The following is a 7,369-nucleotide window of genomic DNA, read 5'->3' on the forward strand; positions in this document are numbered from 1 at the left end:
CAAACGTCACGATGTAACTGGGTGATTATAAAGGTGCTCTACAGGTGTCTCCGAAGGTACTTGTTGAGCTGGCGTATTTCAAGATTAGGATTTGTCACTCCGATCGTCGGAGAGGTATCTGATGAAGCTATGTACCTAGGGTAGGGTCATAGGCCTGACCTAGACGCCCCCCCCAAGGTCATCACCCTAAAACCAGAAGCATTCAAAGGGTACCATCATCCACTCGACCAGAGACATTCCACTCAGAAAAATCAATGACACTCGACCGTCACAGTAACCACTCAACGTACAGAAGACCTAAAGCCACTCTGCACAACAACGGTCAGACGTTTACTCATAGAATTAATTATCATTTATATCACTTAATTGCTAGCGCTACCAGTAATGTTCCACTCTTAATGTACATTGAATCATGTGTAACGGAGGAGAGCTGGGGTCCTAGCGCACTCTATATAAGCCACTTCCCTCCTCTGGGACAAGGGTTCGCTTCCTTTGTAAACAAACACATATACACAATCCAGTCGACCGCCTCCGGGCACCGAGACGTAGGGCTGTTACTTCCTCCGTGAAGGGCCTGAACTCATAAACTCGTGTGTACAACTACTCCATAGATAGGATCTTGCCTCCTCATACCTACCCTCCCATTCTACTGTCAATCTTAGACCCACGACAGTTGGCGCCCGCCGTGGGGCAGGTGTATTAGCGGTTTATTGGAGAAGTTGCGATTTTTCCGATTCCCATCATCATGGTTTCTGGCGAAGGATTGGCTGAGGGCCGTGAGATCCGTCTTGGCGCGCTCGTCTTCATCGCCGACGGCTCTGCTTGGCTCCACGAGGCTCCACTCGATGTCGACGCGCTCCCCGTCCGCGGGGCGACGCACTTACGCGCGTGCGTCCGCGGCGTCCTTCTTCGACAGCCGTCAACTCAATATCAGTCGGCTCCTACGGTGTCCTCGCTCCCCGCTGCTCACCGGCACAAGCGGTCCGGTCGGTCACGACTTCATCGGTGGGTGAGGCACGCGGTGGCCCGCCAATCGGCCACCCCACAAATCGCGGCGAACGAGCCCGATGAAACTCTCTACGGCCTGTTCGACCTGTCGACTGGCTCCGTCGAGACTGCATCCGAGTGCGACAACGGTGACCCCACGGCGGAAGTCTTGATGGTCAATGGACCATGCAGTCCTCCTGGCTTCCCTCCCGACGACGGTGGCGATGGCATCGGTGATCCGTCGCGCGTCCATGAGGAGTACCGCCCCGAACCCCTCTCTTCGCAACAGAGGGAAGATCTTCCCCGCCGCAATATGGATGCACTTCACACTCCTATCGTTGGAGAAACCCCCGAGGCCCGGGCCTTGGAGAAGGTGCGCCTGGCCAACTTGGCTGAGCGCACTCGACTGGAGAACCTCCAGCGCGCACTCGATGAGCGTGCTCGGCAGTGGATTCCTGAGTCCAGTCGACGACAACTTTTTCCGCCTCCGACTCTGGTATATCGAACTCCGATCCAGAATCTCACAGCGGCAGCCCGAATAGCGGAGTCGATTCAGCCTTCCCAGTTGGAAGCTGGCCGAAGTTTGATGCAGATCCGGGCTTTACTTTGGGCAGCAAGAGAGCAAAATACAACAGTATCTCAGTCGCGGAATAGGATGCATATCAGATCTGTGGTGGCAAACACTGTCCAATCTGCTCACAGCCCAAGATCGCCTCCGCGGCGTGAGGGATGTGGGCACCAGCAGGATCAGTACAGGAACCGTGAGCAGTATGATCATTGACTCGACCACGATGACCATCGTCGATTGCCCACACCTCCTCTAAGGAGTGGGTCATACGTGCATCGGCGGGAAGAGGACAGGCGCCCCCATAGCGGCGAACGAAGAATTCCAGTCGACCCCAAAGAGACAGGCTTTGATGCGAGATCTATTCTCGTTCAAGGTCTGGTTGACAGGAACAGGGCACACAGAGAGGGCCATGATAGAGATTATCTGACTGGAAGCAGGGTGCATGTTTCAGGTCCCGAGTGTTTCAGCAGAGCCATCAGAGCAGCAGTGATTCCTCCCAACTTCAGGTTAGCGACTGGAGTCAGCAAGTTCACTGGCGAGTCCAAGCCTGACACTTGGCTTGGGGACTACCGAGTGGCTGTGCAGATCGGTGGCGGCAATGATGAAGTGGCCATGAAGCACCTTCCTTTGATGTTGGAGGGCTCAGCCAGAGCATGGTTGAATCAGTTAGCACCTGGCAGCATATATAGTTGGGAAGAACTTGCCCGAGTGTTTGTTAGAACCTTTGAAGGTACATGCAAAAGGCCGGCAGGGTTGACAGAGCTGCAATCCTGTGTGCAGAAGCCGAATGAAACCTTGAGAGATTATATCCAGAGGTGGATCACATTGCACCATACAATGGAGAATGTGCCGGATCACCAAGTAGTTTGTGCCTTCAAGGAAGGTGTTAAGTACAGAGAGTTGAATCTGAAGTTCGGTCGGACAGGAGATATGTCCCTGAGTCGAATGATGGAGATTGCCATCAAGTATGCCAATGGTGAAGAGGAAGACTGACTCCAGAGTGGCAAGCACAAAACAGTCGCCCAAGAAACCAGAGGAGGGAATTCCAGTCGGAAACAGAAGCGCAAGGCCTCACCAACTGCTCCTGGTGAAGCTTTAGTTGTGGCCCAAGGGAAATTCAAGGGGAAGCCCAAAGGGCCCCGGACTCCCAAGAAAGTTAAAGATCAAGAAGGGAATGATGTGTTGGATTTACCATGCCACATTCATACCAAAAAAGATGAAGAGGGGAATCTCATTTACCCTAAGCACACCACTCGACAGTGTCGTCTCTTGATCCAGCAGTTCCGAGAGAAACAACCCAAGAAGAAGGAAAAGGAGTCGGACAAGGGTGAGCAAAGGGAAGAAGATGATGATGGTTTTTCCAATGTCAATTCCACTCTGATAATTTTTGCTGATGTTGAGAGCAAAAGTCGATTGAAAGTTACTAACAGAGAGGTGAACATGGTTGCTCCGGCAACACGCAGTTATCTAAAGTGGTCCCAGACTGCCATCACATTCGACCAGTCGGATCATCCAGCACATATAGCCACCCCTGGGAGGCAAGCGCTGGTAGTCGACCCTGTTGTTGAAGGCACTCGACTGACTAAGGTACTGATGGATGGTGGCAGTGGTCTAAATATCTTTTATGCTGAAACTTTGAAAGGGATGGGCATTCCGATGTCCAGGCTTAGCGAAAGCAATATGAGTTTTCATGGAGTTACACCTGACAAGAAGGCCCAGTCACTCGGCCAGATCGCCCTTGATGTGTTTTTTGGTGATTCCAAGAATTACCGCAAGGAGAAGTTGACATTTGAAGTGGTGGACTTCAAGAGTGCTTACCATGCTATTCTGGGAAGGCCCGCTTATGCATGTTTTATGGCTCGACCATGTTACGTGTATCTCAAATTGAAGATGCTTGGTCCCAGAGGGGTGATCACTATCACTGGCAATCGGCAGAAGGCAGAAGAGTGCTTCCAGAAGGGCTCAAAAATTGCCGATGCACAAATGGCAGTAGTAGAATTGCAAGAGTACCAGAAAAATGCAGATCCGAGTGATTTGCTGCGAGCTAAGAAGCCTGCCACAGACTCTGCATTTCAGTCATCTGGAGAAACGAAACCGATTCATATTCACCCGACCGATTCCAATGCTACTCCGACTCATATTTCAACGACACTCGATGACAAATAGGACGAAGCGCTCATCTAGTTCCTCCGTGAGAACTGGGAAATCTTTGCATGGAAACCTTTTGACATGCCGGGTGTACCCAGGGGACTGGCTGAGCATCGTTTGGGAGTCGACCCGAAAGTGAAACCTGTCAAGGAACATCTCCGACGGTCTGCCGTCCAGAAGAGAAAAGCAATTGGTGAGGAAGTGGCTCAGCTCCTGGCAGCTGAGTTCATCCGAGAAATCTACCACTCCGAGTGGCTCGCCAATGTTTTCATTGTCCCCAACAAGGATGATTCACTTCGCATGTGCATCGACTTCAAGCGTATCAATCGTGCCTGCCCGAAAGATCATTTTCCTCTCCCCCGCATCGACCAAATCGTCGACTCAACTGCGGGGTGTGAGCGTTTGTTTTTTTGGATGCCTATTCCGGGTACCATCAGATCCGACTGTATGGACCTGATGAGATGAAAACGGCTTTCATCACTCCATTCGGATGCTTATTTTATGTCACCATGCCATTCGGCCTGAAGAACGCCGGAGCCACATTCATGAGGATGATCCAGAAGTGTCTGCTCACTCAAATTAGTCGGAATGTGGAAGCATACATGGATGACATTATGGTCAAGTCATGTAAGGGTTCCGACCTGCTGGCTGACCTTGCTGAAATCTTTGCCAACATTAGAAGATATGATATCAAGCTTAATCCATCAAAGTGCATGTTCGGAGTCCCTGGCGGAAAGTTACTTGGTTTCCTCATTTCTGAACGAGGGATTGATGCTAACCCAGAGAAAGTTGGTGCTATACTTCGGATGAAACGCCCTATGTGTGTGCACGATGTCTAGAAGCTTACTAGTTGTTTGGCCGCCTTGAGTCGATCCATTTCTCGCCCGGTGAAAAGGCATTGCCTCTTTACCGACTGATGAAGAAGTCTGATAAGTTCGAGTGGACTCCCGAAGATGATGCAGCATTTGCAGAGTTCAAAGCCCTACTTTCCACCCAGCCAGTGCTTGCTGCACCAATCAGCAAAGAGCCTTTACTGCTTTATATTGCAGCCACTGGACAAGTTGTCAGTATAGTACTCACGGTCGAGCGGGAAGAAGAAGGAAAAGCCTTTAAAGTTCAGCGCCCAGTATATTACGTTTCTGAAGTTCTGACTCCATTGAAGCAAAGATATCCGCATTATCAGAAGCTTGTTTATGGGATTTACAGGACCACGAAGAAGGTTGCACACTATTTCTCTGATCATTTCATTACAGTCATCAGCGACGCTCCATTATCAGAGATTCTGAACAACAAAGATGCAACTCGTCGAGTGGCGAAGTGGGCGATTGAACTCCTTCCCCTGGACATCAAGTTTGAGGCAAAGAAAGCTATCAAGTCCCAAGCAATTGCAGATTTCCTCGCCAAGTGGATCGAACAGCAACTTCCGGCCCAAATTCACTCAGAGCATTGGACCATGTTCTTCGGTGGCTCCAAGATGCTGAATGAATCCGGTGTTGGGGTGGTGTTGGTATCCCCCCGTGGTGACAAACTCAGCTATGTTCTCCAGATTCACTTTGACTCTTCCAACAACAAAGCCGAATATGAGGCACTTCTTTACGGGTTGCGTACGGCCATTTCACTCGGCATCCATCGCCTCATGGTCTATGGCAACTCGGATTTAGTGGTCAATCAGGTGATGAAGGAGTGGGACGTCAGAAGCCCAGCTATGACTGGTTATTGCAATGTAGTGAGAAAGTTAGAAAAGAGGTTTGAGGGGTTGGAGCTCCATCACATACCCCGGCTGAAAAATCAAGCAGTTGATGATCTAGCAAAGATAGGTTCCAAGAGGAAAGCCATTCCCAGCAATGTGTTCCTGGAACATATTCATACACCTTCAGTTCAAGAAGATCCTTTCACTGAAGAGCCCCCGCAACCAAAGAGTGTCGCTGATCCGACTGAAATTGAGGTCCCAGCCGTGGTCGATTTGATCATGGAGGTTTTGGTCATCACTCCCAATTGGACAGTACCATATATCGCGTACATTCTTAGAAAAGAACTCCCAGAGGACGAAGAAGAGGCTCGACAGATCGTCTGCCGATCCAAAGCCTTTACCGTGATAAGAGGACAATTGTTCAGAGAAAGTGCAACTGGAGTCTGCCAGAAATGCATAACACCTGAAGAGGGTCGAGTGATCCTCAATAACATCCACTCGGGGACCTGTGGTCACCATGCGTCCTCTCGGACCATTGTGGCCAAAGCATACCGAGCGGGATTTTACTGGCCACGAGTAAATGAGATGACAAAAGAAATAGTCGACAAATGTGAAGGTTGCTAGTTTTACTCCAACATGTCTCACAAGCCTGTGTCGGCCCTGAAGACCATTCCACTCATCTGGCCTTTTGCTGTTTGGGGATTGGATATGGTTGGACCTTTGAGGACTGGTAGGAGCGGATTCACTCATGTGCTTGTAGCAGTCGACAAGTTCACCAAATGGATTGAAGCCAAGCCTATCAAGAACCTTGAAGCCAGCACTGCTGTCAGCTTCATTGGAGAGTTAACATTCAGATATGGTGTTCCGCACAGCATCATCACTGACAACGGGTCAAACTTCGATTCTGATGAGTCTAGGACTTTCTGTGCTTCTCAAGGTACTCGAGTCGACTATGCTTCAGTCGCCCACCCCCAGTCGAATGGGCAAGCTGAAACAGCAAATGGATTGATTCTCAAAGGACTGAAACCCCGACTGATGCATGATCTCAAACACGCAGCAGGAGCCTGGGTCGATGAACTTCCATCGATATTGTGGGGACTGAGGACAACTTACAATCGGTCAACTGGCAGAACTCCCCTTTTCTTGGTTTATGGAGCCGAAGTTGTACTTCCGAGTGACTTGCTCCACAATGCGCCCTGAGTCAAGCTTTTCTCAGAAGAAGAAGCAGAACAGGCACGACAAGATGCAGTTGATCTCCTGGAGGAAGAAAGGGAGATGGACTTGATCCGATTGACCATTTATCAGCAAGATCTGCGTTGATTCCACGCCAGAAACGTAAGGGGTCGAGCATTTCAAGAGGGGGACTTGGTTCTTCGAGTGGATCAGCAGAAACCACACAAGCTTGCGCCTTCCTAGGAAGGCCTCCTCGTTGTCACCAGAGTGCTCCACAACGGAGCGTACCACCTCTATAACGTCAAGCACAAGAAAGACGAGCCGCGCGCTTGGAATGCGGAGCTACTCCGCCCCTTTTATACTTAAGCACTCAGTCTGTTGAGATGTAATAAGAAGCACATTTGTAGTTTGTTTATCAAAGACAAGAGTTTTACAGTCTTCTAAAATGATTGTCGATTACTTACGTTTGTGTCTAAAATCCCCCAGTGGGTGGCTTAGCTGCGAATCCGTTCGCCTAAGTTTAAAAAAAATCCTACCGAGTGGTGAGTAAGCCTCCCACTCAGAGGCTTAGCTGCGAATCCGTTCGCCTAAGTTTAAAAAAAAATACTATCGAGTGGCGAGCAAGTCTCTCACTCGGAGGCTTAGCTGCAGTCCAATACTCGCCTAAGTATTAAAAACCCTACCGAGTGGCGAGCAAGTCTCTCACTCGGAGGCTTAGCTGCAGTCCAGTACTCGCCTAAGTATTAAAAATCCTATCGAGCGGTGAGCAAGTCTCTCACTCGGAGGCTTAGCTGCAGTCCAGT

This window comes from Triticum aestivum, chromosome 7A (genome assembly GCF_018294505.1).
Source record: "Triticum aestivum cultivar Chinese Spring chromosome 7A, IWGSC CS RefSeq v2.1, whole genome shotgun sequence".
NCBI lineage: Eukaryota > Viridiplantae > Streptophyta > Magnoliopsida > Poales > Poaceae > Triticum > Triticum aestivum.